General features: G+C 58.2%; 1 long non-coding RNA gene across 1 annotated transcript in view; it reads right to left on the reverse strand.

The window, feature by feature from the left end:
* LOC135190118 (uncharacterized) overlaps positions 1-6,502 on the reverse strand; it is a 33,495-nt gene extending 26,993 nt beyond the window's left edge. The window contains exon 1 of the long non-coding RNA XR_010308429.1: positions 6,308-6,502. This is a non-coding gene — a long non-coding RNA (uncharacterized LOC135190118). The remainder of the gene's footprint in view (positions 1-6,307) is intronic.
* Between the last annotated feature and the right edge of the window lie 1,869 nt (positions 6,503-8,371).

The following is an 8,371-nucleotide window of genomic DNA, read 5'->3' on the forward strand; positions in this document are numbered from 1 at the left end:
TGGACTCTCTCCAGCAGTCACTCTTGAACTGGGAAGCCCAAAACTGGACCCAGTACCCCAAACGTGCCCTCACTAGAGCATAGCAGAGGAGGATAAGAACCTCCACTGACCAACAGGCTGCACTCCTAAGCACCCTACGAGACCACAGAATCATAGAATCAATCAGAATTGGAAGGAAGGGACCACAAGAACCATCCAATTGAAACCCCCTGCCATGCCCAGGGACACCTCACACTAGAGCAGGCTGCCCACAGCCTCATCCAGCCTGGCTGTGAACACCTCCAGGCATGAGGCTTCCACCACCTCCCTGGGCAACCCCTTCCAGGGTCTCCATGCAGGCTTGCCCAGCATGGGCACACAGGGCTGCAGCTGTACCACCCAGCTGGCAGGAGCTGTACTCTTGTGAGACATTCACTGGTTAATTTATGCATTCTCTTGGTGTAAATAATCTCTGCTAACAAAGACCTTTGTGCAGCAGCATCTGCTAAACACTGCAAGAAACTCTTCCCAGCTCAGGTCCTGCTCAGCTGAGGGCAGATGCCAGCCCCAAAGCAGAGCTCTGGCCAGAGAATGAGAGAAATGCTTTGGTTGGAAAAGGCTTCTAGGAGCACTGAGTCCAGCCACTGACCCAACCCCACCATGGCCACTCAACCATGCCCCCAAGTGCCATGGCCATGTGTTCCATAGAATCATAATCAGGCAGGGTTGGAAGGGAGCACAAGGAGCAGCCAGTGCCAACCCCCTGCCATGCCCAGGGACACCCTACCCTAGAGCAGGCTGCACACAGCCTCAGCCAGCCTGGCCTCAAACACCTCCAGCCATGGGGCCTCAACCACCTCCCTGGGCAACCCCTGCCAGCCTCTCACCACTCTCCTGCTCAGGAACTTCCTCCTCACCTCCAGCCTCACTCTCCCCACCTCCACCTTTGCTCCATTCCCCCCACTCCTGACACTCCCTCACAGCCACAAAAGTCCCTCCCCAGCTTTTTTGTAGCCCCCTTCAGATGCTGGAAGGCCACAAGAAGGTCCCCTGGGAGCCTCCTCTGCTCCAGCCTGCACAGCCCCAACTCTTTCAGGCTGTGCTCACAGCAGAGCTGCTGCAGCCTCTCAGCATCCTCCTGGCCCTGCTCTGGACACTCTCCAGCATCTCCACAGCCCTCTTGTCCCAGGGGCTCCAGAGCTGGATGCAGTACTCCAGGTGGGGTCTCAGCAGAGCAGAGCAGAGGAGGAGAATCCCCTCCCTGGCCCTGCTGGCCACACTTCTGCTGCTGCAGCCCAGGCTCTGCTTGGCTTTCTGGGCTGCAAGTGCACACTGCTGGCTCCTGTTGAGCTTCTCCTCCAGCAGCACCCCCAAGTCCCTCTCCTCAGGGCTGCTCTCCAGCCTGGCACTGCCCAGCCTGGATTTGTGCTTGGCATTGCCTCCACCCAGCTGCAGGACTTTGCACTTGGTCTTGTTGAACTTCCTGAGCTTGGCTTGTGCCCACCTCTGCAGCCTGCCCAGCTCCCTAGGTTTCTTGATGACCTCCAGGGATGGGGACTCCAGCACCTCCCTGGGTAACCTATCCCAGTGCCTGACCATTCCCCTTCCCCTGTTCACAGCCCCCACCCCAGGCTGGAAGGATCAGGGCACTTTGCCCTTGCAGCCATGGCTGGGCAGCAATGTGCCCTCACTGAGAGCTTCATCAAGATGGAAATGGCATAGAAAATCAGAGAGACAGGGCAAAGAAGGCCCTGGCAGGGGGGTGGAGGGCTGTAAGCCTCCACCCTCTCCTCTAACAGAGTGTTTACTACAGCAGAAGTGGATGATTGATTTAGGCTGCCTGGGAAGAATGCCAAGCCCATGTGTCAGGGGCAATTAGAGCAGTGCTGATACCCAGAGATGGCCACAGAAAGCCCACGTTAAGCCTGGCTTCCTCTGGAAGAGAAATCCATCCTGGTCATTCATCAGAGCAACTTCCTGCAGAGGGGCAACAACCAAACCCAAAGGAGCTTCCAAGCAAAGCATCGGTGAGTGATGAAGCCCTGAGCATCCAAGAGCCACTGATGAGGGGTGGCACAGCCAATGCAGCAGCAAGTGCCAGCAAAGAGCTCTCCAAGGGCTCCTCAGCACCTAAACCAACACAGCACACCAAGGTCCTTCTGAGCCCCCAGGGGGGGTTGCAAGGTGCTGGGAGGGTTTGTGTGCAGCTCTTGGCCTTTTGTTTGCACGCAGCTGCAGCACTTTGCCACCCGAGGGGGAAACAGTCCCCAGTGCTCCTTAGTCAGAGCTGGGAGCCAGAAGAACCTTCTTTAAGTGACCCTGCCCTGGCAGGGGGGTGGGACTTGATGATCTCCGGAGGTCCCTTCCAACCCCTGCCACTCTGTGACTGTGTCCCCATGTGCTCAGGCTCTGAGGGTATGCAGCCACTTCCCAAGGGATCACCCAGGTGAGTGTCCCATGGCCAGGGCCATGCTGAGCCACCCCAAGCACCCAGAATCACAGAATTAACCAGGCTGGATAAGACCTCTGAGATCACTGAGTCCAACCTAGCACCTAACACCTGCTGATTAACTCACCCCTGGCACTGAGTGCCCCATGCAGCCTCCTCTTAAACACCTCCAGGCACAGAGACTCCACCACCTCCCTGGGCAGCCCATTCCAATGCCAATCACTCTCTCTGACCAAACAACTTCCTAACAACATCCAGCCTCGACCTGCCCTGGCACAGCTTCAGCCTCTGTCCCCTTCTTCTTTTGCTGGCTGCCTGGCAGCAGAGCCCAACCCCACCTGGCTACAGCCTCCCTGCAGGCAGCTGCAGGCAGCAATGAGCTCTGCCCTGAGCCTCCTCTGCTGCAGGCTGCACACCCCCAGCTCCCTCAGCCTCTCCTCACAGGGCTCTGCTCCAGGCCCCTCCCCAGCCTTGCTGCCCTTCTCCAAACACCTTCCAGCACCTCAACATCTCTCTGCAATTCAGGAGCCCACAACTGGGCACAGCACTCAAGCTGTGGCCTGAGCAGTGCTGAGCACAGGGGCAGTACACATCTCTGGGTGTGCAGGACCCCACAGGCAAATCCTGAGCACCAACCCTCCCCAGCAGCCAGACCAGCAACCTCCCTCCCTCTGCACACCCTTTGTTGCTCATCAGAGGTGCTCCTGCCATGGGGTCAGGTATTCATACCGTGGGTTCAGGTGCTCCTGCCAGGGGTTCAGGTACTCCATCTAAGGACCCCCCCAACATTCCATTGCACACAATAAAATCCCAGGTGAAGTTCCCTTTTCCCTCACCCCTGCTGATGCCCATGGATTCTTCTCCCACCCTGCCAACACCCAGCCCTTGGCACCCTGCTGCAGAACCAGCCCCCACTGGGCACAGGCACAGAGCCCCTCTGGTGGCAGCACTCGAGGCTGGAACAGACAACTGAAGGTTTGATGACCCTTGAGGGGGGTCCCTTCCTACACCCAGCCCTTGGCACCCTGCTGCAGAACCAGCCCCCACTGGGCACAGGCACAGAGCCCCTCTGGTGGCACCACTCAAGGCTGGAGCACACAACTGAAGGCTTGATGACCCTTGAGGGGGGTCCCTTCCTACACCCAGCCCTTGGCACCCTGCTGCAGAACCAGCCCCCACTGGGCACAGGCACAGAGCCCCTCTGGTGGCACCACTCAAGGCTGGAGCACACAACTGAAGGTTTGATGACCCTTGAGGGGGGTCCCTTCCTACACCCAGCCCTTGGCACCCTGCTGCAGAGCCAGCCCCCACTGGGCACAGGCACAGAGCCCCTCTGGTGGCACCACTCAAGGCTGGAGCAGACACTTTAGAGGCTGGAGCAGACAATTGAAGGTTTGATGATCCCTAGGGGGGTCCCTTCCTATCCAGCACGCTTCTGCCATCCCTTTGGTGGGTGACACCACACCTCAGGCACCCTAAAACCTAGGAGAGAGCGAGGTGCAGGGCCAAAATTAGCTCTGCCTGGAGCAGGATATCCCCAGGGATAGACAAGCAGGGCAATACTCTAACCGCTGAGAGCAGGGTAGACAAAACAGTCTCCTGTAACCTTTTAGAGCTGCTGAGAGCTTTGCCTGTGAGAGCTCCTGAGCCCCTGCCAAAAATTCTTGCTGTTTTCATAAGAGGAGGTGTTTTTGTCTAAGGTGCAGTCTGAGTGCTGTGACCTTTGTCATGTCTGCTACTGAAATTTCCTGCTTCTCTGTTATTCTCTTCTTGGGTAAGATGAGCTGAAACCCAAAACTTTTATTGCCCCTTTTAAAGCGTCTTTATAGCTCCCTGTCTACTCCATATACTGTCTTACTCTGCAGCCCTGGGATAGTACTTAGGGGATCCAGGCTGGATGCTGCAAAAGGCATTTTTTGGGCTGCATGAAGCCCAAACTGAGCTTTTTCTTTTTTTTTTTCCCCTCAAAGATCAGGCAGGGAGGAGGAGAAGGAAAAAGAAATGAAGAGGAAAAAAATGGAATGAGAGAGAGAAGGGATTGGGTTTTCCAGTCTGGAGGCATCAGCATCTCAGCAACAAGGGTGAGCTGGAGCCCACAGCCTCCCTCCTGCTCCCTGGGGGCTTCTCCAGGCAGAAAGTTGTCAGTCAGTGGCACAGGCTGCCCAGGGAGGTGGTGGAGCCCTCACCTCTGGAGGTGCTCAAGAAACCTATGGCCATGGCACTTGGGAACATGGTTTGGTGGCCATGGGGGTGTTGAGGGTGATGGTTGGACTAAGTGTTTAGCCCAGAGAAGAGGAGGCTCAGGGCAGAGCTCATTGCTGCCTGCAGCTGCCTGCAGGGAGGCTGTAGCCAGGTGGGGTTGGGCTCTGCTGCCAGGCAGCCAGCACCAGAACAAGGGGACACAGCCTCAAGCTGTGCCAGGGCAGGTTCAGGCTGGATGTTGTTAGGAAGTTGTTGTCAGAGAGAGTGATTGGCATTGGAATGGGCTGCCCAGGGAGGTGGTGGAGTCTTTGTGGCTGGAGGTGTTGCAGCCAAGCCTGGCTGGGGCACTTAGTGCCATGGTCTGGTTGGTTGGGCAGGGCTGGGTGCTAGGCTGGGCTGGCTGAGCTTGGAGCTCTCTGCCAGCCTGCTTGAGGCTCTGGTTCTATGTCTCTGTAAGTCTTCTCCAACCAAAACACTTCTCTGACTCTGGGACATCTCCACTTGCTTTGTGTCTGGGCCACTGCCAGGTGCCCACTGCCCCCCTGGGGCTGGCACCACATTGGCTTTTCTTCTGTCCTCTCCCAGCTCTGCCCCACAGCCAGCAGCTCAGATGGGGCTGGGGATGTGGCCAGTGTGTGCCAGCTGGAGCACATCTGCCCCAGAGCTGGCACTGGGGGAGGTCATCTTTGCTTGGGGGGGCTCCCCCACACCTCATTTCCCTGCTCAGTGCTGAGACAGACCACGGACAGGCCGTGAAAGTCTCCTCTAGAGCCTCCCAAGGCTTACCTAGATGAGTTCCTCTGTGATCTGAGCTAGACTCTGTGGTCCTGCTCTGGCAGGGGGTTGGGTTTGATGATCTCCTTGGGTCCCTTCCAACCCCTGACACCCTATGAGCCTCTGCTCCTGTGACCCCAGGACCTGTGGCCCCAGGTGAGGGCTGATGTGCTGCTGCTGAGGCTCCTTGCTCTCATCCCAGCCCCTGGGCTGTGGGGCACCACCTTCAGAGGCAGTGGGGGCAGGGAGCCCCCAGGCCCTGCTCACCTCTGCATGCTCTCCATTACCCCACCAAGGCAGAAGCCAGGAGCTGGGGGTGCCAGCAGCTCCTGGCAGGCTGCAGGCAGGGCTCAGGCAGTGCTGGGGCTTTGGGGTGGCAGGGCTGCACCACCCCTTGCAGGAGCCACACGTTCCTCCACACACCTACAGCAGGGCCAGGATGAGAGGGGAATTAGGACCTCCTCCTGCTCCAGGGGAAGCTTCCAGAGATGTCTGGTCGGGCTGGGTGCCAGCTAATCTTCCAGGCAAACCTTATCCAGATCCCTCTGGCTGCAGAAAGCACAAAACTGGCCAGACCCAAACACAAAAGCCTGTGGGGCTGCTGCCAGCTGCATGGGGCACTCCAGAAAGGGCCTTATCACCATGGGGTTCTGGAAGACTGCTTCAGGTTGGTTGCCAGATGCTGCTCTTCCCCCCCCCCTCACCATCACCCCACTCTTCCTCCCTGCATGGTGCAGCCATGAGCCAGCCCTGCCAGGCTACCTCACAGGCCCTGAGGCCAAAATCTTCCTTCTAACCATCTCCATGCCCTTTGGACCACAGCAAAGCTGCCCTGCTTCAGACCCTGGGGCACTTACAGGATGATTGGGAGCAGTGAGAGACAGACCAAGGAGATTCACTCACCAGAGCCACCAGAGAAGCTGCTGCCTCAGGTCCCCATTCCTCTGGAAGTCCAAGAGTGCTGATTTCACAGGCTCACAGGATGCCAGGGGTTGGAAAGGACCCAAAGAGATCATCAAGTCCAATCTCCCTGCCAGAGCAGGACTTCTTGCACAGGTGGAACTGGAGCTCTACAGGGAGTCCCAAGCAGAGGTTTTGCCCTGGTGTCCTCCATCTGCCTGCTGGGGCACTGGGGTGGCACCAGCATCGTCCCAGCCACAGCTCCATAGCCCTGGAACTGGGTACAGGTGTGCCATGAGAAACCAGCCCCATCCATCAGCCTGGGAGAAAGGGAAAAGGAGATCAATCCTAGAATCATAGAATCAAGCAGGCTGGAAGAGAGCTCCAAGCTCAAACAGCCCAACCTAGCACCCAGCCCTGCCCAACCAACCACACCATGGCACTAAGTGCCCCAGCCAGGCTTGGCTGCAACACCTCCAGCCACAAAGACTCCACCACCTCCCTGGGCAGCCCATTCCAGTGCCAATCACTCTCTCTGACAACAACTTCCTCCTAACATCCAGCCTAGACCTGCCCTGGCACAGCTTGAGGCTGTGTCCCCTTGTTCTGGTGCTGGCTGCCTGGCAGCAGAGCCCAACCCCACCTGGCTACAGCCTCCCTGCAGGCAGCTGCAGGCAGCAATCAGCTCTGCCCTGAGCCTCCTCTGCTGCAGGCTGCACCCCCCCAGCTCCCTCAGCCTCTCCTCACAGGGCTCTGCTCCAGGCCCCTCCCCAGCCTTGCTGCCCTTCTCCAAACACCTTCCAGCACCTCAGCAGCTCTCTGCAATTCAGGAGCCCACAACTGGGCACAGCACTCCAGGGGTGGCCTGAGCAGTGCTGAGCACAGGGGCACAAGAACCTCCCTTGTCCTGCTGCCCACACTGCTCCTGAGCCAGCCCAGGATGCCATTGGCTCTGCTGCCCACCTGGGCACTGCTGCCTCCTCTGCAGCTCCTCTCTCCCAGCACCCCCAGCTCCCTCTCTGCCTGCCTGCTCTCAGCCACTTTGGCCCCAGCCTGTAGTGCTGCTTGGGGTTGCTGTGGCCCAAGTGCAGAACTCTGCACTTGGCCTTGTTCAGTCTCATCCCCTTGGCCTCTGCCCACCCATGCAGCCTGGCCAGGTCCCTCTGCAGGGCTCTGCTACCCTCCAACAGCTCCACAGCTGCTCCTAGCTCAGTGCCATCTGCAAACTCACTGTTGGAGCAAGTGAAACACCTGAGACCCATTGGTGCCTGCCAGGCTCACTCCAGCCATCCCAGCCCCCATGCACATCTCTTGCTGGGGTACATTGAAGGTCTCCTGCACACCAGGGGAGTCAGGGGGCAGCCAGCAAGGGCAGGGTGAGCTTTGCCACGGCTGCTGCTGCCCTGCACCAGCAGGATGGGGTTAAAACAGATGCAATTGGGGTGAGTGGGTCAGTGAAGTGGTACCTGCTGTGTGGGTGCAAAGCAACCTCAGCCAGGACCCAGAAGAGAACAAAAGCATTGATGCCTCAGGGCTCTGCTTAAGCCCTGCAACGTGCCAGCAGGGTTCTCTTCTCCTCCTCTCTCACAGCATCATTTTGGTTGGAAGGGACCTTCCTGATCCTCCAGTCCAGCCACTCTCTAACTCTACCAAGGCTGCTGCTAAGCCATGTCCCATTAGCACCACATCTCTGCAGCCTTTAAACACCTCTGGGGATGGGCATTCAACCACCTCCCTGGGCAGCCTGTGCCAGGCTTTGAGAGCCATTTCAGGCAAGAAATTCCTTCCAAGATCTCCAAGCAGACTTCCTACCCCAGCTGGCATTGACAGGGCAGCCCCATCCCTGTGCCACTCAGCAGGAGCTGGGGATTTGGGGGGCATGGAGTGGCTTGGTTGTGGCTTGGATCATCCCTGAGGGGGTCAGGAACACCTTGCAGGGGCATGGAGGGGCTTGGCTGTGGCTTGGATCATCCCTGAGGGGGTCAGTAACACCTTGCAGAGGCATGGAGGGGTTTGGCTGTGGCTTGGATCAGCTCTGAGGGATCAGACACACCTTACAGGGGCATG

This window comes from Pogoniulus pusillus, chromosome 35 (genome assembly GCF_015220805.1).
Source record: "Pogoniulus pusillus isolate bPogPus1 chromosome 35, bPogPus1.pri, whole genome shotgun sequence".
In the NCBI taxonomy this organism is placed as follows: domain Eukaryota; kingdom Metazoa; phylum Chordata; class Aves; order Piciformes; family Lybiidae; genus Pogoniulus; species Pogoniulus pusillus.